This window comes from Pongo pygmaeus, chromosome 2 (assembly GCF_028885625.2).
Source record: "Pongo pygmaeus isolate AG05252 chromosome 2, NHGRI_mPonPyg2-v2.0_pri, whole genome shotgun sequence".
Classification (NCBI taxonomy): domain Eukaryota; kingdom Metazoa; phylum Chordata; class Mammalia; order Primates; family Hominidae; genus Pongo; species Pongo pygmaeus.
This window is the reverse complement of record NC_085930.1, coordinates 92,614,739-92,639,647: the sequence shown is the minus strand read 5'-3', so window position 1 is coordinate 92,639,647 and position 24,909 is coordinate 92,614,739. Positions and strand designations below refer to the sequence as shown.

At 39.1% G+C, this 24,909-nt stretch overlaps 1 protein-coding gene and 1 non-coding gene across 22 annotated transcripts in view; both read right to left on the bottom strand.

The window, feature by feature from the left end:
* Window positions 1-24,909, bottom strand: part of FHIT (fragile histidine triad diadenosine triphosphatase) — a 1,508,090-nt gene that overhangs the window by 1,110,419 nt on the left and 372,762 nt on the right. The window lies entirely within an intron of this gene.
* On the bottom strand, window positions 2,156-2,372 carry LOC129034492 (small nucleolar RNA U3). Its single transcript, XR_008501954.1, has one exon. It is a non-coding gene; the product is annotated as a small nucleolar RNA U3 (small nucleolar RNA).

Genomic DNA, 24,909 nt, shown 5'->3' with positions numbered 1-24,909 from the left:
TTTCACTTCCTCTCTTTCCCTAACTTTTCTCATACAAAGCTTCTTCTATTTCCTTTGGCACTTAGTAATACTTAAATGCATCTTCACTGTCTTATTCAGTGTTTCTAGGTTTGGAAGGTGTATCACTTGGGATTGCTTTCAGCTGCACTAATTGCAATCTAGCTAACCAACAGCCCAACAGTGATTTAAACATAGAAAGCTTTCTTTTCTGGATATGCATGTGTGCATGTTTTGTTATGTTTTTCATGCAACAAGATGTCTGAAGGTATAATCTGACACTGAGCTGGTATCTCATGGTGTCATGAATGCCCCAGGCTCCTTCTATTTTTTTTTTTTTCCTCGGCTGTCCTTCAGTGAGGCTTTCACTTTCATTGTCATAGATGGCTGCTGGATCTCCAAGTTTGACACACCCTCCCTAGGCAAGAAGAGGGGGAATGGCAAAGGGGAAAGAGGATGCCAGCCAAGTCAGTCCCTTTCTAAAAGCTTTCCAGAAAGTTCCATCCAGTGACTTCCACATACATCTGCCCAGCCACAAATGGGTCATACAGTCTTTCCTAACTGTAAGAGAGTGTGGGAAGCTGGATATGAGCTAAGCATTGCTGCTCCAAACAAAATCAGATTTCTGTTAGGAAAGAATGGATGGAAAGTGGATCTTAGGAAGGGGACAACCAATGCCTGCCATACACAAGTATCTGTGGTGAGCAGACGTGGCTAAGTGCCTCTTCCTATCTAGGGAGGTTCAGGGAATTACTCAAGATCTCTTTTGTGCCAGGGAACTAGGGAGTCAGTCATCTCATTTGCTTTCATTTCCTCATCTCTGAAATTTCCTACTATGGTATTCCTCTTAGAACACCATTTAGAAGTGTTATGGTTTTCTGTTCTTAATCCAAATGTGACAAAAAGTATTCTCCTTCTTCTCTGATAACAAAATCCAAATTCTGATAGGCAGCATGTGCTTAGCCTTAGATAATGAATAATGACTGGTCTAAGCCAATCATGGCAATGCTGTGTTCTTTTGCCATTGATTGGTATTCAGTAGTAGGCATGTGACCTAGATCGAACCAACGAGTGGAAATACACTGGGGGGCTCATGAAAGATTTTTCAACTTTGGTAAAAAGTCATAGTTGGAAGAGGAGAAAGCCTTTTCTTCATATGCCTCTTCTTTCCTGTTTTAGATGCTGTCATGTTAATGCTTTGTGCTTAGAGCTGTAGAAGCCGTCTTATGACCATGAGGCAATAGCCAAAAGAGGAAAGAGCCTGAGTATGAAAGACACTGGGTCCTTTATGATATCACTGAGTTGCCAAAATAACCCTAGGATCCTCTACCTCCTGTTTTCTCATAGTAATAAATATCCCTATGATTTCAGCACTATCACTTTAATTTTCTGTTACAGGCAGCTGAAAGCATTCAGAACTCACATACTATCTTAACATCATCTTCCATGTGTTATGGGCCAAGAGTACATTCAAGAGTAGCTACAAAACTTACATTCATTGTTGTATCCCTGTGGCACTCCCTTAGAGTTCTAGTGTTCTGTAGTGTACTTTCCTCAGCCTAGAAGGATATATGTTTCCCTCTCTCCAGCCCTAAGGAACTCTTAATTTAAGACTGACAAGACGAATGAGTTAGAATGAGGGTGAATCCAATTCAAAAGAAGTAACAACAAGCAAGAAAAGCAAAGAACCTTGTAAACACCAATGTTATGGAGTGTGAGAGTGTAAGCTTAAGGAGGCTTTTATTTTGGGGAGAAGATGCATCATCTCTGTTTGAATGAGAGAAATTAAGTTGTAATTATGATGGCGTTTCAGTTAAAGTATTTGATGTGGAGGACAAGGAGACCATTCCTAACATGTTACTTAGCAAAGAATATGGAGGCGAGGCAGAAGACTGTGATGGAAAACGCTCAGAGGCCATCAACCAAAATGGTAATGCATTTGAGGCAGATAAATTTGTTTCTTGCTAGACAGAGGTGGGGTGAGCCCTGACATACGTCTTCAAAATTGCAAAAGGCACAGATTTGGGGGGAAAAGGGGGTTGATTCACCAAATCTCAGAATAGCAGAATGGCAATAACCCTACTGCAAGGCTTCCAGTTTTCCTCAGTTTAACTCCTTTAGCATACTGCAGCCAAATAGATTTTTTTTAAAACTAAAGATCACTCAGACTGTGTCCTCTTCCTCTTAATCTCCCCAAAGGAAGAAAAAAACAATAATCAATGGCAAATGGCAGTTGTAGTGAAGCAACACCAAGAATGAGCTTCGTGCTCGGGAGAGAACATTGCATATCTTCCTGTGGTTTCCAGTGCTCTACACACTTGGGGAAACTCCTTTAAGTAATGAACCACAGAAATGACCCCTGGAAGTATAGTCTTCAAAGTGATCTTTTAAAGATCCAAATATTTCCTGCTCCCACTCTGCCCAGAGACCTTCACTGGCTCACTACTTCTTCCATGATAAGATCCTAAAACCTTGTCACAATCCACAAGGCCTTCATTGTCCACCCCTGCCTGCCTCACTGTCTTTATCTCCCACCACACTCTGCCTTCTCTATGCTCCCACCTGCCATCTTCTTCAGTGCATGGACCCTATTGTACTCTCTCAGGCCTCAAAACCATGTAACATCCTGGACTTCCTCTTCGCTGGTCTAATGCCTACTCATACTTGGCTTCTGAGATTATACTTCACTCCATGTGGAGATTATCCTCAACCATGCCTCACTCCAAAACCAGGTTACCTTCCCAATGTGATATACTTGCCATAGTACTCTGCTTCCTTTTTTATAATACTCATCACACTTGTGATTGATTGACTCTCTTCTCCTTTACATTGTAAGATCCATAAAGGCAAGGATCATGTCTGTCTCTTTCTGATGTGTAACAAGCCTGAACATACATACAATAAATGGCCAGGTGTAATTTACCATTGTGTGGATGCCATCTTGGGAGGGGGGATTCTAATAGTTCAAGGGCATGTATGAAAAACAGACTCATGGTAAAATAATAAGAATAGAAAAAAGTTACTCAGAGTGGTTTAATGGCTGGGGTATACCTGTTACTATTTTAATTAGACATCAAAGGAAAATCAGTGTCCTCCCTATATGTTCCATGATTTTGTACAACTGAGTTTAGAGCACAAGCTAAGGTATCAGACAGCATTTGACAGCCCAGCGTCACTACTTATCAGCTGTGTGAGGTGATATAATCTCTCTAATCCCTGTAAGCCTTAGTTTCCTCATCTTTAAAATGGGGATAATGACAAAAGCTTTTCAATAAGGGTTTGTGAGGATTAAATGAGATAATACATGGAAACCTTTCATCCCAGTGCTTGCCAAAGAGTTAGCATGCAATAAATGTTATCAAGAGTTCTTTCTTGTTCTGCCCATCAACATCTGAGACAGAATATAAATACAACTGGTCCTGGGCCTGGTGGCTCATGCCTGTAATCCCAACTTTGGGATGCCAAAGTGGGAGGATCACTTCAGGCCAGGAGTTCAAGACCAGCCTGGGAAACAAAGCAAGACTCCATCTCTACAAAAAATGAAAAAATAGGTGGATATGGTGATTTATGCCTGTAGTTCTAGTTACTTGGGAGGCTGAGGCAGGAGGATCAACTGAGCCCAGGAGTTCAAGGCTGCAGTGAGCCATAATCATGCCTCTACACTCCAGCCTGGGCTTTTAAGATTCCATCTCTTAAAAAGAAAAATAAATCAACTGGATCACTAGCCTGTAAGAGCTTAACAATTGTTAGGTAGTATTACTATGGGTGTTATTGTTTTGTTATTTGTGGCAAAAAGTACTAGTGCTCACCTGAGCACACGACTTCCTTATGATCAGGTACGTCCATGTTTGTCTTGGTCACTACTCCAGCCCAGTGCCTAGCACAGTGCTTGACACATGGTGTGTATGCAATGAACACTTAATGAGTACTTAAAGATCTAACCAGTATGATAATGCAGATTCTCTTGTAAGCAAATGAATAGAGAAAGGCAGTATTCCACAGAGAAGGAGACACGAAAAAAGAACAGGCTTGATTTTACTAAAAAGAAAAACATACTTTTAAGCAGTAACATTAGAAGTTCCCATTTCAATGGCACAAAATAGAGAACTCATTGAGAATTGTGTGCTATAACATGGTCAAAGCAGAGGCCGATAATGAAGGCAGCAGCATTCAGAACCATCACATGTATGGTCAGCTTTCAGACCCTGAAAACTCGATTAAAACATTCCAGGAAACCGCTGCACTTTCATTCTAAAGGAAGATTCTGAACTCTGTTCACATATTACACCCATTCATATTGCTTTGTCTACCAGTGTGGCCTTTTATAAAGTGAGGGCTTCTTTCTTCTACCTTGCTCCATGACAATCAAACCCAAAATGCCTTCCACCCTTAAAAGGAAGTTTTGATAAGTGCCTTATTACAACTATCACATATGACACAAGGCTCACCACTAATCGGAGACAGATGAGAATGAATTACTTAAATAGGACAGAAATAGCCATTCACTTCAAGAAGGTCCCAGTTTCTTGAAAGTCTGTGGCACTGAGACCATTTACAGTTTGCTGTCAAGATTCCTAGCAGTGCTCATTACCTTGGCTAGCAATCCCTCTGGACTACAGAAAACTTATTTGAAATATATATAATCACAGGCTGCAATGCCTAAGTGCAACAGGATGATTTAAAAGCACCATGATAGTGTTCCCCCAGGACATTCATCTCTCCCGGTCTATTCATCTGTGATCCAGACAAAAACTTGGAATGCAATCTGTATATTGATATTCCCTAAAAAGGATTTCAGCAGCTCTTTAGGAAGAACTGTTTTAGTGGTTCTGGAAGTCTAGAACATTCTGCATTTGTGGTATTTACAGATTTTGTTTCTATTTCATAAAAATAAAGCCCCACTAAGAGCAATATTCAATTCCTATCCCAATAGGAGCACAGAATAATGGTTAAGCACATGTTTTTTGGAACAAAGCAGACCTGTGTTCATCTCTGGGCTCCTCATAGACCTCTTCATAAACTTAGACAAGGTATTCAACCTTTTTGAGTCTCAGCTATATCAGGTAGATTACTACGCGTGCACAGAAGAGCTTAATAAATGTTAGATGTTAATGGTATTAATATTGTTTTGCTGCTGTTGCCAGTTTTTCTAGCAGAGATTATTAGTATTCACCCATGCGCACAGGTAGACCGCATTTCCACCCATGCACACAAGTAGACCGCATTTCCAAGCTTCAGTGGAGTAAGGTGGGTCCAAATAACTGAGTTCTGATCAATGGAATGTGGCAGAAGTGATGTACACTCTTTCCTGGATGGGCCTACAGAAATCTTCTAGACTCTACTCCTCACTCTTTCCTTTTCCCTTCTCAGGCACCCTGAAGGCTACTTGTTAAAGAATTTAGAGCTACAAGATGGAAAGAACCTGGATCCTACCTAAGAACCTCCTAGGAGAGCCACCCTTCAGAAACATTTGCAGTGGATTCTGATATGATGGTTTTTTTTTGCCAAGCACGGTGGCTCATGCCTGTAATCCCAGCACTTTGGGAAGCTGAGGTGGGTGGATCACTTGAGATCAGGAGCTCAAGACCAGCCTGGCCAACATGGTGAAACCCTGTCTCTACTAAAACTACAAAAATTAGCCAGGTGTGGTGGCACGTGCCTGTAATCCCAGCTACTGGGGAGACTGAGGTAGGAGAACTGCTTGAACCTGGGAGGCGGAGGTTGCAGTGAGCTGAGATTGTGCCGTTGCACTCCAGCCTGGTGAAGAAGTGAGACTACATCTCAAAAAAAAAAAAAAGATACATAGATATGATATATCTGATATATATACATCTGATATATCTGATATATCCATATCATATGATATGTATATGATATATCCATGTATATATATCATATATCTATGTATATATGATATATATATCATATATCTATGTATATATGATATATATCATATATCTATGTATATATGATATATATATCATATATCTCTATGTATATATGATATATATATCATATATCTCTATGTATATATGATATATATATCATATATCTCTATGTATATATGATATAGATATCATATATCTCTATGTATATATGATATAGATATCATATATCTCTATGTATATATGATATAGATATCATATATCTCTATGTATATATGATATATATCATATATCTCTATGTATATATGATATATATATCATATATATCATATATATCTATGTATATATGATATATATCATATATATCATATATATCTATGTATGTATGATATATATCATATATATCTATGTATGTATGATATATATCATATATATCTATGTATGTATGATATATATCATATATATCTATGTATGTATGATATATATCATATATATCTATGTATGTATGATATATATCATATATATCTATGTATGTATGATATATATCATATATATCTATGTATGTATGATATATATCATATATATCTATGTATGTATGATATATATCATATATATCTATGTATGTATGATATATATCATATATATCTATGTATGTATGATATATATCATATATATCTATGTATATATCTCATATATGTATATATGATATATATCTCATATATGTATATATGAGATATATCTCATCTATGTATATATGAGATATATCTCATATATCTATGTATATATGAGATATATATCATATATATCTATGTATATATGAGATATATATCTCATATATCTATGTATATATGAGATATATATCATATATATCTATGTATATATGATATATATCATATATATCTATGTATATATGAGATATATATCATATATATCTATGTATATATGAGATATATCATATATATCTATGTATATATGAGATATATATCATATATATCTATGTATATATGAGATATATATCATATATATCTATGTATATATGATATATATCATATATATCTATGTATATATGATATATATATCTATGTATATATGATATATATATCATATATATCTATGTATATATGATATACACCAGATGTATATGATATATATGATATATATCATATATCATGTATATACATATATCATATATAAAAATATATATCATATATACATATATCATGTATGATATACATCATATATGATATATATGTGATATATATATGATATACATGATATATATGAGACATATGTATATATGATATATAGATATATGTGTATATATGATATATACATATACACATATGATATATACACATATATCATATGATCTGATTTATGATATATATGATATATCATATATGTTATATGATATATGAGATATATATATATCTTTTTTTTTTTCAGTTAAGCTACTGGGTTTTGATGAAGCTCATTACAGCAGTTAGCCTACTTCAGGGTTTCTCAGCCTGGGCACTACTGATATTTTGGACTACAGAATTCTTTGTTACGGAGGGCTGTCCTATGCATTGTAGGGTGTTGAGCAGCATCCCTGGCCTCTATCCCACTAGATGCCAGTAGTAACCTCTCCAGTAGTCATGACAACCAAAAATGTCTCCTGACATTGCCAAATGTCACCTGCAAAATCGCCTCTGATTGACAACCACCAGCCCACACTGGCCAAAACATCACCATCATTGCTATCATCATCATCATCAGTATTGATAGTCTAGTCTCTCATGTTCCCCTTGAAATCACTGCAAAAGGACTCAAAGTTCCAAAAGAGGTCCAGCCCAGTTTTTTTAGGAGAAAAAAGTGAAATGACACTAAAATTTAAGAAAAGGCAAGGGATCAAGCAATAAACCCAAAGTTATAGGAGACCAAAAAACAAAGTAAGAACCAAAATAAATATAATCTTTTTTAAAAAAAGCTAGTTTGTGTAGTCCCAGCTACTAGGGAGGCTAAGGCAGGAGAATGGCATGAACCCAGGAGGCGGAGCTTGCAGTGAGCTGAGATTGCGCCACTGCACTGGGCAACAGAGCAAGACTCGGTCTCAAAAAAAAAAAAAAAAAAAAAAAAAAGCCTGGTTTGATCACTTTGGTAATCTAGAATAAAATGATTAAAACAAAAACAAACCCAAATATCTGGGTCTAGGAATTTCAATGTGTCTAACAAATGCTTGTAGAATATCTACCATGAGATAAGCATTGGGCTGAATATAACTTGGTAAATAAAACAGATATAATCCCCACCCTCAGAGATGAAAGGTAAATAAAAATATGGAGTTTTTCGTTTTTGTTTTTGTTTTTTGAGACAGGGTCTTGTTCTATTGCCCAGGCTGGAGTGCGGCAGTGAGATCATAGCTCACTGCAGCCTTGAACTCTTGGGCTCAAGTGATCATCCATACTAGCTAGGACTACAGGTTTGCACCACCATGCCCAGCTAATTTTTGTATTTTTTTATAGAGATGGGGTTTTGCTTTGTTGTCCAGGCTGGTCTCAAACTGCTGGCCTCAAGGAATTCTCTTGCCTAGGCCTCCCAAAGTGCTTGGGATTACAGTCATGGGCCATTGCACCCAGCCAAAATATGATGGATTTTTTTGAACAGCTTAAACACAGTCATGAATTGACCACTGCAATAGGCAGACTTCTAAAGATGTCCCTGCAGGATTCCCATCCCTGGGCCAGGCATGGTGGCTCACACCTGTAATCCCAGCACTTTGGGAGGCTGAGGCAGGTGGGTCACTTGAGGTCAGGAGTTGAAGACCAGCCTAGCCAATATGGTGAAACCCCCTGTCTCTATTAAAAACACAAAACTTAGCCAGGCATGGTGGTGAGTGCCTGTAATCCCAGCTACTTGGGAGGCTGAGGCAGGAGAATTGCTTGAACCCGGGAGGCAGAGGTTGCAGTGAGCCAAGACTGCACCATTGCACTCCAGCTTGGGCGATAGAGTGAAACTCCCTCTCAGAAAAAAAACAAAACAAAAACAGATTCCCGTCCCTGGTTATCCAATTAAACACTAGATTAGGTGCTGCCATGAAGAGACTTAGCAGATGTATCAAGGTTACTAGTCAACGGACTTTAACATAGGAAGGTTATCTTGAATTATCTGGGTATGTCTACCCTAGTCACATGAGGTTGTAAAAACATAAGTGGAAGGTGGAAGAATCAGTCAGAGTGAGAAAGCAGAAGAGGATGCAGGAGCTATGCAGCAGAGGGAAAGTCAGATTCCAAACACAAGAAAGAAAAAGATAAGATGAATCACTGATGGTTCTAAAATGTAAGAGGCTCTGTGTGAGGACCAGAAAGAGGCCTGAGGGAGCTAAGGGTGGAGCCCTGCCTAACAGCCAGAAAGAAAATAGGGGCTTCAGTCCTACAACCACAAAGAACCAAATTCTGTCAATAACCTGAACGAGTTTGGAAGTAGGTTTTTCCGCAGTCTCCAGTAAGAAACACAGCACTGCTGACACCTCGATTTTAGCCCAGCGAGACATGTATTGGGCTTCTGACAGCCAGATAATAAATGTGTGTTGTTTTAAGTCACTAAATTCATCATAGTTTGTTATGACAGTAATAGAAGACTAATAAACCATTATGCACTAAATATCACAGAAAAGAAAGGGTTTAAGAAAATAGGTATTAAAGTATGCCTTATCACCTTATCATTCATCAGTCTGAGGTTTACTAAACACTTGATGGGTGCTCATTAGTGGAATAAATTAATGCACTCATATTTTCATTCATTTGTTAAAAATATGTGTACAGCGCCTCCTCTCTGATGGTCCCTGGTGAGGTATTGAGGTTACAATAGTGAAATAGATATTATCCTCTGTTTCTAACATCTCATAATGGAAGTGGAGGACAGAAACATGTACATTCAACAATAATGCAAAGAACATAATAAAGGTATTAACATCACCATTATAAAAGTATGAGTAAAAGTATGAATAAGGGAGTACAGAATAATAATTACAGATGATATCTATTGAGTACTTGTCTCATTTCCCTTCACAACAAGCCTATGAGACTGTATTAGTCCACTTTCATACTGCTGTGAAGAAATACCCGAGATGGGATAATTTATAAAGAAAAAGAGGTTTAATGGACTCACAGTTCCACATGGCTGAGAAGGCCTCATAATCATGGCGGAAGGTGAAGGAGGAGCAAAGGTACATCTCACATGGTGGCAGGCAAGAGAGCATGTGCAGAAGAATCGCCCTTTATAAAACCATCAGATCTCATGAGACTTAATCATGAGAACAGCATGGGAAAAACCTGCCCCCATGATTCAATTACCTCCTACCCACTGGGTCCCTCCCATGACATGTGGGGATTATGGTAGGTACAATTCAAGATGAGATTTGGGTGGGGACACAGCCAAACCATAGCAGAGACAGACCCATGATTCATACCATCTTGCAGATGAAGAAGCTGAGGTACAGGCAGGTGAAGAAACCAGCCTAAAGTTACTATCGGTAAGTGGTGGAGCTGGAATTTTAACACAGGAGGTCCAACTTTAGAGCCCATGGTTTTAAACACTTCATTGTGCTGTCTCTCATTGCAGAAGGGTGAGGAGGCCTCACAGAAGGGCTGAGATTTGGGATGAATACCTTCACCAAGAAAAGGAGAAGCCAGTAGAAGAAACTGCATTGGTAAAGCCAGAGATTCAGGAAGAAGGTCGATGGTGTGGCATATTCTGGAACAGGGCTCTGTATTGGCAAGGAGGGGTGGCAGATGAGGTTGGAGCCTAAGTTGTCCTGACTTGAAAGACTTGAACCTCTCAGTAGTTTGAATTTCATTCTAAAGCTATCAAAAGAACCTATTCAGGAGCGTGATAAGGTAAACAATCTTCAGCAACTTGCATATCATTTTTAACATTGTTTCAGGGGATATTAGTGGACACTGTTAGGAACCCAGTGTATAGCCCTCAAGTATGACACTTATTAATACAACTTAGAAAACACCCTTTGAAAATACATCAAAACCCTAAAAGATTCGATTAACTCTAAGGAAATGAGGATAAAGGGCAGATGCATGTAAGAATCCAGCTGTCTTCTATCTACAAAGCTCTTCATATCCACAACCACAAAGACATTACTCAGCTTCTGAATTGCCTTAGTTCACAATAAAATAGAAATAAATCATAATAAAATAAAATAGGGAATACATCTATCTGTTGGCTTTGAGAAAATTTCTCAATAGCAACAAACCAACTGCTCAAATCAGAATCCCCCAAAATAAATAAATAAGGTACATAAGAGGGAATGCATGTGTTGACCAAAAAACTAAAAAATTCTCCCATTTCTGTCTGATATTGAAAAAAATCATAGGTATTTGGCATTTTAGCCTATGCTGTTGAATGTGGTAGCCACTAATTATATGTGGCTATTTAAATTTAAATAAGGTAAAATTAAATAAAATTTATTTTCTCAGTCCCATTAGCCCCATTTCAAGTCCTCAACAGCCATATGAGGCCACTGGCCACTGTACTGCTCAGCACATGTATCAGACATGTCCATTGTTGCAGGAATATCTGTTGGGAAAAAAAATGAACTACTTATTTAGATAAAAATAGTGATTTGTTTGACATGCCTAATAAAATTCAGTTTATTTTAAGATTATGTAATTAAATTCAGACTTATAAGAGTCTGAATTTTCATTTTAATCGTTTGTATGTATTTCATTCTTCTTAGTATGAAGACAGTCTATATCAAGAGACTTTCTATGGAGACAGGGCCCAGTTTGTATTAGACCCCAGCTCTGTCTTGGGCTCTGTGCTAGGCATTTCATATCTGTTATGCTACTTAAGGCTCATGACTCCCTGTGAGATAGGCATGCTTATTCTCATTTTTCCCTAAGTGGGGGGCTGTGACAAGGCTGAAGCAAAGAGAGGGCACAACATCTTTTCAGAGTTAACACTTGAGAAACATCTATTTCTTCTTAAGTAGCTCTACTGCTACTCAGAGAAGTAGAGTATGTAGACCAGACAGTTAAGTTTTCCATAGATGGGGTTTACTTAGAGGGAGATAAGATTTCTTTCACACACAATTGTAGATTTTTTTAAATGGTCAAAATCCTCCTGTTCTAGCAGTAGCTAAGAAGCGACTCGGGGAAGCATTCAACAAGTAGGAAAGAAGTCTGCTCAGAAGGAGGCCCTGAATCAGAGATGCCTGTCATCTGTTCCCAAAGGCTCCAAACTCCTGCCACAAATACACTGAGGGTTCCTCTCTCTATAACTTCTTCTCTTCAATCTCTGGAAGGAATGTACTTGATATTTATTTTTAATCTGAGTCTCCTTCCACAAAAAGTGTAGAGGATGAGGTACCCAGCCCCTAAAGTCTTGCCTCTTGGTATTCACACTTGTGAAGTCATTTTCCATGTGGAAGAGGGCTGACCTGTGTAAGCAATAAGATGTTGCAGAAATGTATGAATTCTGTGGCTAGGTCAGAAGAGCTACGAGTCCTTAAAGCTTTCCCCCTGTTCTCTCTCTTGAATGGCTGTCTCTGGAGGAAGCCAGTCACCATTCTATGAAGTTACTCAAGCAGCCAGTGGAGAGGCCCACATGGGGAGGAACTGAGGCCTCCCACCAATACTCTCCATCAAGCTGCCAGGCATGTGGTACCTTAGAAGTGGATCTTACAGCCTCAGTCAAGCCTTCAGATGACTATAGAGCCAGAACCACTCTACTAAGCCTGTCCCAAATTCCTAACTCACCAAAATAACATGAGATAGTAAATGTTTACTGCAGTTTTAAGCAGTTGAGTTTTGGCATAATTTGTTATGCAGCAATAGGTAACTAACCCAGAGGGTTTTTCCAGCTTTGCCTATGGGCAAGTCTACAGATGAAACAAGCGGCTTTTCATATTTAGTGCTCTCTCTCACAATTATCAGGAGATATAATTATCTTACCATCCAGGCTGCGATTCTTGCACACAAGCACCAAGTCATCCATTACTGCAGACTCACTTCCCATGCTTGATGAATAACTGGGTTCCTGTGATTTTTTCCTCTTTTCTTTCCCCATTGACTGTTGAAATTGTTTGCCTCAACTATTGAGTCCCTTCTCTTCAGTTTGCCTCCTTTTCTTTTCCTCCTACATGAGCAGAAGCCAGGAAATTGAACGTATTCGATCACAAAGTATGCATGACTCTCAGCAACATGAGCCTACAATAGTCTTTTTAATGACCAGAGGAAGGTTGTGAGGACTCTTAATTAATTTGTTATGAACACCCACTCCCATAAGGAAGCTGCTATGCATTTGTGGAATAAATTAAATAAAATTAGCAAATTTGCTTATTACCTATTTCCTGCCCTTTGAACACAGGCTTTACCCATAAACTACATTTATTACACACTAACTGAATATGCAAAGCACTATGGGTAATGCAAAAAATATAGCTTGTCTGTTTTCAATGTACTCATAAGCAAATATAGGAGACATTACAAAGATGCAAATATGTATTCATATTCACATATATGCATAAGCAGACATTTACATATCAAAGACAGTGAAGGCTAAGGTCCAAATGAATGGTACACACAAGTGTTAACAGATCTTCAAAAGAAGATGTTATGGCTGTGAGCTGAATTGATCAGGGCAGCCTTTATGCAGGAACAAAGTCTTAAGAAGGTTTAACTATGGCAGATATTATTACAGATACTACTTGTTTCATCCAGTTCTCCTTTAGCCCCAAGCATAGAGACTCCTGCACATCTCAGCCTCTTATGAGTGGGCAGGATCATGTGACTAGCTCTACTTAGTGGGGCATGAGAAAAAGTAACATGTTTCATTTCTTAAGTCAAAGAAAAAACTATGTTTAATTCTCCAATCTTTCTCTCCCAAAAAGTTAACCTGCTCTGGGGTAACTACAGGATGTTAGTGGCTCCCTCAGCCTGGGTCTATCTGAATGACTACAATAAGCAGAGCCCCCTGACAACATTTGTTGGGCATGTGCCATTAGCAAGAACTAAACCTTTCTTTGTGATAGGCCACTGTGATCTGGGGACTCATTTGTTATTGCAGCATAACTTAGTCTCTCCTAACTAAAACAGAGATTCCCAAAGGTGGAGAAAAGCAGAGAACAGTAGAGGTAGCTTATAAGTCATGTCTTACATGACCTTTCTCAATGACAAACCTGTGTGCTCACCAAGACATAGCTTGTTATGACATATCTGAATAGAATTGAAAGTTTTTAAATAAAAACTTAAGAAGGTTGGAAAGGCAGCAGAATGAGCTACTGCCTGTGGGTGATCATTACACATCTCAGAATAACAGGATTATTGATGCCTTGGCCAGAAGCATTCCTTTCCCTCCGTTTTCTTTTTCTTTGAGATTGCAAGTCATATATTTCCATTTGGAAAACAGTATTTCATAACCTCCAAACCTAACATGAGTCCTATGAAACCCTAGTCTACAGTTGAACGGCCAAAAATAAAGACTTGGAATTCCTTCAAAGCTATCCCATTTTACAAGGCAATGCTTTCTCTCTCTACCAAGAAAGTGTTCCTGCTTGATAGATTCCCCTCTCTTGCTGTATATTACACTTACTGCTCTATGCCTGTCACTCCCTATTCTCTTCCTAGTTGGTTGTGCCTTATTAAATTCCACATTTTGAAACAACCAATAAGAATCAGAAAGCCTCAAGAAGCCCTTTCTCATACAATCAGAGCTCCCTTTTTATCTAGGAATAAACTATATTTTCCAATCAATTCATGAGTGGAATTCATTGACAATATATTCTCTTTGTAACATGTTGTTTCTGAATGAGTAGTAAATGGTCTTCAATAAGGATATGGTGATACATTTTAGCTAAACTGTTTCATACCGACATTAACTCCCCTGCTAACTTTCTTAGGAGTCTAAAGACACAATCAAATAGCTGTTTCTGACTATTATTCTCAAAGCGAAGCTCCAGGCCGTAATCTCAGGACATGCATGAAAATATCAGGTAACAACTCAAAGGCCCATTTCAGCTTCAAATACCTCTGAATATTTGTGAGTTTGAGGAGCAGAGTGGGATAGCAGGGGAGTGGAAGAGGAGGCTTCTGAGAAACTTAATTATCTACATTTTAGAATGTTTCAGTCTCTGGCCTTTTAACACTGTAGTACAGCCTGGCTTCTGTCATTTTGAAGGGATTTCCCAGCTTAACCAAATCCCAAGGAACCAACCTCAGATTGGTCTCTTATCTAAGGAAAGATTCTGGCAACACAACAGGAAGGATTTGGAAAATTTAATGAAGATTTTGAAATACCCCTAACACACTTAATTTAAAGATAATACCTATTTCATCCAAATCTCCTAACCCCCATGCAGAAGATCAATTCTAATTTTTGAGGACAATTATTCATGTGTTATTGGCTTGAAGTACAGAATGTATTAGTAAGTCTCTTCAGTTCTAAGTAACAGAAACCAAATCAGGCTAGGTTAAAATTGAAGGGGCATTATTAGAAGGGTGCAAGAGTGTCTCAAGGACTCAGAGGCAAAGATGCAGCCAGTTCCCCCCAGTGCCAGGAACCAGAAGGTGGGCAGGAACTCAGGGAATACAGCTCCCTTCTTTCTCTGCTTCTCAATTCTCATAGGGAAATACGGTTGTCCACAGATCTCAGGTTTACCTGTCATAGTTCTAGCCACATGCAAGGAATGACTGCATATCTCTGAATTCCAAATTTCAGAAAGTGAGACCTTGGGGTGGGAGGTGAGGCATGCTTGGACTCGGTGTCTAACTCTAATTCAAACAACTTTTGCCACGGAGCCATGTAGTAGCCAAATATGTTTCTAAGGCCCAAGGGACCACTCTTACAAAGATGGAAGATAGTTCACTAAAAAGAAGACATGCTTTCTAGACTCCACAGCCACCCCAGAAGTGCCAAGATAAATAATAGAGAGCCAGAGTTTAAGCAAGGGCCACCATCACTGCAAGTTGTCTCATCCAACTTCTCCCTTTATAGGAATTGATATGACTTCAAATATTCATGTCTGACACCAATGAAGAGGAATGTCTGTTCTTGAGCTCTTTTTCTCGGTTCCCAAGGGGCCCTCAATACCCTGCTTTACCATTTAGTGTGGATTCTGACAAAAGAACAAATTAAGATACTTTGATTTGATTTTTAATTTTTTCTTATAAAGACTTGCAATAAATATTGTGGGTACCTAGAAATAATCCACCATAGTGCACAACACAATCTGTTGACTTACGTTAGCTTCCATTTTCCTTCTTGGTCTGACATATAAATTCACCTTGCTCCTCAATTCTGTCACCTACTATTTTCAGCATGTATGAGCAACAGTAAAGTGCATGCCCACAGAACTCAGAAATGAGAAAACTAATATTGCTCTGTTATATGCATAATGGATCAATACAGAGGTATTTAAACACACAAGGAAAAAAAAACCAGGTCAGCAGGACTTCACTTTCAACTGATAGAGAATATTAACATGTTTATGGGCAGAAAAAGTGGTCAGCTGTAGAAAAATATACAAAGAAAAGCTACAAAGAGATGTTGGCAGTGGCCATTTAAGCTCTGTCTAGGGAAAGGAAGCCTTTAGTTAATGGCCTTCAACTATTCTAATGTAGGGACACGGCACCCCTACTGTGGAGAGAGATGCAGGAGGTGGAAGGTAGCTAAGGCCTTGGAGTTTCAGTTCCACAGGCAAGGCTATCCTTATCATGAGAACTGAGCAGCATGAAGCTATCTGTAGTCTGACAGTCATATTGTATGTTGTGTCAAATGAAAACATAGCATCACTCAATTCCTTTTGTTCTCTTCTGTTGCTAAACACACAACTATCTGATGCTCTGGCTTCCCATGGACCTCAGGCCTGCTTAGAGGATGGAATGCAATAGTCCCAATAGTCTGTGCAGTGGGCCAACTGCTGGTTGTAAAATCACAAAGGGGCCTTATAGGCTACCGGGTCTCACAAACTTGGGTAATGTAATTCCATCTTGAAGAGAGATTCCCCCATGGGTAAGACCATGGACCATGGTAAATGAGTGTACCCCAAGAGAACTGCTTGGGAAATAGCCACTTAGCCTATTCTCCTGGTGATGCCCCAGACATTGTCAACATGGACCCCTTGGAGCATTTCCTCGTTGATGTCTACATTTGTTAGCTTACTCTTAATTAAATTTTCTAAAAAGATGGCACAATAGCAGCATTGAGAACATGATTTTTAGGAAGAAAAGGAATCCCATGTAAACCTGTTTCCATTTGTGGTTCTTGCCTTTCTGTCCTTATCCATAGGGCAGCTCATTCTTGCATATCTGCAGATCTTGCATGCCTGCCATTTTGTATCTTCCTTTTTCTCATTATATCAGAAGCATTATAATAAGTTACATTACAACCCATTTTGCATATTTTAACATTGCCTTCACAGTGAAACTATAGAGTGCCTTATGATGGCACTCTAATGAATATTCTGTTCTGCTTCTGTTACTGACTACCTTAGGAAAAGCATCCGAGAACTCCTGTCTCCGATGATTATCTCTCCTAATCAGGCTCTCTACTATCAAACTGCTCAGCAAAAGGAACTCACCAACCTATAGTGCTACCAGAAGTCTAATAACATAACACTGTCACCACAACTTTTTCAGCACTAAACATGATCATTTTTAAAAATAGTAAGTTTATTAGGTATATAATGATACTTTCCAAGTTCCAGCCTGTTTATAAAGGACTCTGTATGAATAAGGAAGGGGTCCAGGAATGGTGACATATTCAACGTGTAAGTCAGGATGCTAAATGTCTGACTGTATTTGTTTATTTTTTTCTGAAATGGAGTCTTGCTCTGTCTCTTAAGCTGGAGTGCAATGGCACAATCATGGCTCACTGTAGCCTTGACCTCCCAGGCTCAAGTGATCCTCCCACCTCAGCCTCCTGAGTAGCCAGAACTACAGGCACACACCACCATATCCAGATTTTTTATTTTTTGAATTTATTTATTTATTTATTTATTTATTTATTTATTGTAGAGACGAGGTCTTTCTTTGTTGCCCAGGTTGGTCGTGAACTTCTGGACTCAAATGATCCTCCTGCCTCAGTCTCCCAAAGGATTGAAATTACAAGTGTGAGCCACTGTGCCCAGCTCCTATTATATTTTTAAAAGGAATATACTGAGGAAAATACAAACGGAGTTCAATTGATAAAAAGAAACCTCTGTAATATAAGCAGGTGAATACAATTTACAAGATCATACTTCAGTATGAATTCAGTAGGAATTGCATGTTTTGCCTGCTGTGTGTCCCTAAGGGTGACACTCCTGAATGGGACTTTAGTTTGCCATAAGCCTGCTTTGTTTTGTTTGTGGTAGAAATTCCATGCTATGAGGAAATGCTTTCATTTCTTTTGCTATCTCATGAACACTTGTTGCAAAAAACATTTGTAGGCAAAGAGCTTCACACATATTAAAAACTTGTAGCAGAAAGTTAATTCTCTAACATGAGTTGTCCAGCTCAGGGGTCTATAATCCTGTAATTCATTTTGGTTCCAATAAATACATACTTTCTGTGAGACCCTTTGGGGAAAGGGTAATTAGATATTTCACATCAGTGGGATATCTTTCCTTCTTTGGCTCCCTCTCCTTCTTTCCTTCTCCTTTTCTTCTCTTTAATTCTTCTACCCAGAAAAATTATCAAGGAGGAAAAATACATTACTCTCTGCATTTTTATAAGTTGGCCAGTTTTGCTTCCTGGTTTTTGAACAGAAAATTATGCCTCAAAAATAATCCCATGTTATTGTCTAAATTCATTTTCCTCAGTCATTAGCCCATAACGCAATTTTCCTTTTGAAAATAAAGAATAGTGATCATTTTTTGAGACAAACCCTCACTCAGAATGATTCAAAGAGAATACAAATTTAATGATCACCCTGAGAACCCAAGTAATACATCTCAGGAAATAATAATAAAATTTATGATGGCCTTAAAATTGCTTAACTCCTTTCAGGAAACCCTGAATTATAGGGTAGTAACATAACCAAGCACTGGCAACAACTCACAAAAGTCTAGAAGAGTTTTGCCTTTGAGTTCATAGGCAAAGATGCTTAAATTTTTCCCCCTTCAAAAAATAAAGATTATTTATTATTTACTTTCCTGTGCACTGGACACTCCTGCAACATGCCTATAACTCTTGTGTTCTTAGATTTGAGCTTCAAGGTCTCTGAATGATGAAAAAACTTGTAGGGTAGCATGCCAACCAACTTGGGTTTTTTGTCTGTTTTTGTTTTTGGAGGAGGGGAACAAGGCAGGGAGAGAGAGAGAGAGAGAGAGTGAGTGAGAGATCACACTACCAGGAGCTTCATAAAGAAATCTGCAAAGCAGAATCAAAGGGGATGAAAGCAAAAGGATACAACTTTTCCCTCCAGATGATTTTACTGGGAGGAAGAAAGATTTGAAACTATTGAGTGCTTTTTCTGATAACCACCTATGGCTCTCTCCAAAGACACCATGTAAAGTTGGGCAAGTTGTTTTCTGTCATGTCAGGAAAATATTTAGTAGCAGTCTTATAAAAGTAAGCACTCAGTGCTGTCCCAGGGAGCTGTGGATTTGCTGTGCAGCCTTGTTTCCTTCAACAGGTTCCTTTGTTGCTTTGTGTGTTCTCCCCACAAGGGGCCTGCTCTTCTTCTACAGATGGGTTTACCATTCTCTCTGCATGAAGACTGTTCAGAAGTACACAAACCAACAAACCATCCAAGCTGCCTCTATCTGATGGTCCTGGTATATCCAGAGTACTAAATAGTGGCCTACAGGATGGGAAATTCATACTGACTGACTCCACAGGAGACTGGGAAAGCTTAACTGGCTGATAGCTCTGAAGTCCTTTGAAGGAACAAGCACTGTTTAAAATTCTAAGTAGTAATCTTATAATTTGCTAATGGAAAGAAATATAACCCAGCTAATGTGTGCCTCCCATTTCAGAGAGTATGTTTCAACAGCAAAGCCCTTTACAATATTTAGATAAACTTCGATGTATAGAAAGTGCAACAGCAAGGTAAACAGCAGGGTTTCCCGCTATGGCATTTTAAAATGTGGTGGATGAAATTTGTCACTTCTAAACAAGTGCCTATAATAAAAATAAAATATCACTATTTATATGGTATATGTTAAAAATCGTCCACTCTCCCCAACTACACCAGATCAAAACCTCTTGTTTTTTAAATTATGAAATTATTGAAATGTATTGAGCACATCCCTACTTATGAGTTCTGTAACCTGGGGCATGTTATTGAACCTCCCTGAGTCATTTCCTCATCTATCTAGACAAGGCTAATGGTAATACCTACATTGTAGGGCTGTCGTTAGAATTTTAAAATAATTAAATAAAACAAAGGTTGGTATTTATTAAACTCTAAATACATGTTTGCTGCCATCAGCAGCAGCAGAATCGCTTGGCAATCATGCCAACACTCCTCAAAGAAAACAGTTCTGAAAAGGCTGTGTGCATCCTTGGTCTGAAGATTTCCTTGGTCTAAAGAGTCTCTTGGGCTAGTGACCAAATCCTTCATTAATTTCAAGAGCTCTGGGAACCCTCTGAAACTGAATGTGGAATGGTATAACTACTGGTCTGTGCACATTTTTCTAGAAAACCTCACATCTTTCATCACATTAAGAGGTTAAGAATCATTGCCATATGTAGTCATTAGCTTACCTTTAACTCATTTCTACTTCTAATGGAGAACTAGAGTCCTGTTTAGAACAAGTAACCAGGACAGGGACAGAAGAAGGAGACTATGCATCTGTCACTCTTGCTGATTAGGCTCCACCCTCTCCCAGCTTGTAGGGGCCTCCTCTCCCAAGAGTTGCAATCCTAGACCCGCCTCCCATCTGCAGTCTCAACCTATCCTCTTCTAAGGACTAATCATGGCATATGGCAAGAGAGATTTAAGACTAGCTAGGTCAATGCTCTAAGCTCAACAACAAGTCATCTCTGAGGCAGGGTGCTGTCATGGAATGATCATGACCTCTGAAATAGGAAGGTCTGAGTTTGATTTGGTTTGACTACTTACTGGATGTGTGACCTTGGAAACGTTTACTTAATCATGTCTTTTGTCACCTATAAAATAAATACAATAAGATTTACGTTGTGAGTCTATGAGAGAGAAATGAGATAATATAGAGAATATTTTTAAAATGGGAGCACATGTCAGGCAACAGCAGATGCTCAGCAATGTTCTTTTCTTACCTGGGCTTCAACCTGGCACCCTTGGTCACCTTCCCAGGACCCAAATCCCTCTAGGAATAAACTCTGGCCCTTGCTGGCTTCTTTATTCTTCCTCCCACCTGCATACTCGAACCCATCCAAAGACATAGGTCTGACTGCCTTGGAAATCTTTTCTGATGCTTACTACTTGTCCAACATTCATTTTTCTGTACCATGTCTGTAGATACTGGATTCCCCACCCTAGAATTCTACCCACCTCTTGGGCCAGGCTGTTACAATGTGTGACTGACTATCCTACTCCCACTTCCCAAGCTAACCACTTAATTGAATGGCTGCCCATCAACATACTCCTTAAATGCCATGTTAGGTCTGTCAAACCCAACCCACAGACAAGCCTTATCCTCAAATCTTTTCTGCCCTCTGCCACAGTGCTAACTGGTTCATTGTGCTTGTTCAGCATGCAGGGACCTTTAATTTAATGGGCCTCTCCCATTTTTCACATATCATGAAAGTTATCAGATTTAGGTTAATTAAGTTTAAGACATCCATAGTTATTTGAGTGAAAACTTGAAGGCAGCATAATGGATAATAATGGTAAAATGATAATTTTTGAGCTCTTAGTAGATGGCAGGCATAGTCCTAAGCAGTTTAAATATATTTTTTCATATGATTTTCATAACAATCTTACATAGTAGATTATGATCATTATCTCTACTTTATAGGTGAGGAAACTGAGACTTAGAGAAGTTAAGCAAATGGCCAAAAGTTATGCAGGTAGTAAGTAGCAGACATAGAATTGAGAAGAGAGCCCCCATTCTAAGTATGTATGAAAAATTTCAGGGTGTCAATTTTTAGCTAAGGAAAACTTATTCATGTGTATGTGTGTGTGTGTAAATGAATATTCATTTACTTATATATCTATTTCCCAGGCCTCAATGCAATCAGAGATCTCTGAAGAAGTGACCATATTATGAACATAAATTTTTGACTTCATAACTTTACAGTGATAAATAACCTCAGGTTATCAGGATCCTAACCTTAAACCACCTGAGATTTTATCACTGTTCCTTTAGTAAGCAAGGGATTTTTCAACCCTGAGACAGATAAAAAATAGATTGTAAGGTCAATGAAATCCATTATATTCATACTTTTTGGTTGAGTTTAGGTAATGGAACAATCTGAGTATTTTGTATCAAGTATTTGTGATGTTTAAGAGGATTTATCTTATTTAAGAATCTGACAGATTGCCCCTGCAATTAGAAGTACAATTGATTACTAACTTCTAATTTTAGATTAAAAAGTTTAACAGAATTTGATGTTTTTAAGTAGTATTGAGATGTTTAAGATAACTGAATTTATTCTTTATGAGTCTAGTATATTTGATTCAAAACATGGCTTCAAAGCTTAGAAAGGTTTTGCTTGTTAAGGTTGTGAGCTTGTATTGCCAAGTAATTGAAGCGTTTACAAAGAAAGTAAAATTGGTAAATGTGTAAAGTTATTTTAAAATACTGATAAATACATTTAACAAGTAAATACAGAAGTGTATTTAAGTAGACATTATTCTTTTATGGCATTCATAAATTCATAAATTGCACAAGATAACCTGAGTTGCTCTAAATGCTTTTCAAACTTAAGTTTAGGGGAGCAACATCAGCAAGATGGCTCACTAGAAACTCCAGCACTCATCTGTTCCACAGAGACAGCCAAAACAATGAATAAACAACTACATTTTAATGTACACAACTGAAGGAGAGTGCCAGAGTACATCAAAGGAGTAACAGAAACCCTGGTGAGCACAGAAACTCAGGACAGCCGCAAAGAGAATGGAAGGAAACATCAGAACTCCACCACCCTATCCCCAGCTGAGATGAGCCAGAAACCCAGAGGAAACTTTCCCTATAGGAAAAAGGTAAGCAAGAGGATTCCAGTAGCCTCCGCCAACACCTTGGACACCCACAGTTCTCACTACTGGAGTCCCTGTAGTCTTCACTGGCACTAAGTCCAGCTGAGGGAGCTGCCTAGAGGCCACACAACTGCATTCACCTCAGAGAAGGAACTAACACTGTGCTCTATTCCCTGTAGCCCACATGGCAACTGTGCTGTATCATCTTAGAACTGGAACTACTGCTGGAGTGTGATTTTCTCTGAGGGTGAGCAGGCTTGATGCCCCTGCCTCCGTAAGGCTAAGCCGCCTCCAAACTACCCCAAACCAGTGGCCACAGCCAAGCTACCAGCAACTGTTAATGCCTTTCCCAATGGAGTCAAACAGTGAAAACTGCTGCACCTATCCCTTCACCTGCCCTCTTGTGCTAGAGCTGAAGCAATACATTCCCTCCTGGGGAAACAGCGCTTTGGCAGAACAGTTCCATCTGCTTCTCTCCGCTGCAACTGTACACTGCTTCTAGGGGTCTAGAATGGCACAGTATCTCCCAAGGAAATAGTGCTTTGGTAGAACCCTGTATCCCAGGTAAATGGTGCCTGGGCCACACAGAACAGTCATGCCTGAGCTGAAGTGTCACATTGCCCCTTGGGGAATCATTGCCTTGGTCAAGTTAAACAACTGTGCATCCCAGGGCTGAGCTGATGTAGTATCTCATGTCCCAAGGAAACAGAGTAGAACATGACCTAAGACAGTCTACCCTACTAGACAATCTAGTACCCTGCTTTCCTGAAGCTGGACTAGCCCACTAGAGTCTGAACTGCTAAGACATGCTGTTCCCTGGGGAGTGGACTCATCACTGTGCTACTCCCTGCCCTCCAAGACCCAAACAATAGCCATGCTCAGTCATTCTGGGGTACTTGCTGCCACTGCCCCTGGCCACATGGAGTCTGGGATACAGCTATGCCCCACCATTTCAAGGTCTAAATTTACCACTACATAGTGCTTCATTCTCAGGGACCCAAGCTGCCACTGAACCCTATTGGCTTAGGCTCCCAAATTACAGCTGTACCATGCATGCTGTGCTCAAACCCCTAAAACTCTGCTTCTTTCCCAGAGTTGAACCAGGGCTGTATCCTATTCCCCAGGGGTAGAATCACAGCTACAACCTGACTCACTGAATCAAAGCTGGTAGGAGGTGCCTAAAAGTCATAGATTCTGGCTCTGGGGGAAACCTATATTTGACCCAGCTACAGAGAGTGAACATGTACCCCAAGACCCAAGAGCCACAATAGGTTTCTGAAACTCTGTTATTAGGACCCTGACTCCATAGCCACTTCAAGTAGCAATCCCTGGAACTCAAAGCAGTGGAACTGCTTGTAGGCCACGCAAGAGGGATCCTCTTGGTTAATTATTCCCATTGTGAGGAAAATCAGAATAGGAGGACCCCAAAAGCGCTTGCCACTGAGGACGTTAACAACCTATGCTGTCACTGCCACTACCGTACCCTTTTTTATTATTATTATACTTTAAGTTTTAGGGTACATGTGCATAACGTGCAGGTTTATTACATATGTATACATGTGCCATGTTGGTGTGCTGCACCCATTAAGTCGTCGTTTACATTAGGTATATCTCCTAATGCTATCCTTCCCCCTCCCCCCACCCCACAACAGGTCCCAGTGTGTGATGTTCCCCTTCCTGTGTCCACGTGTTCTCATTGTTCAATTCCCACCTATGAGTGAGAACATGCAGTGTTTGGTTTTTTCGTCCTTGCGATAGTTTGCTGAGAATGATGGTTTCCAGCTTCATCCATGTCCCTACAAAGGATATGAACTCATCCTTTTTTATGGCTGCATAGTATTCCATGGTGTATATGTGCCACATTTTCTTAATCCAGTCTATCATTGTTGGACATTTGGGTTGGTTCTAAGTCTTTGATATTGTGAATAGT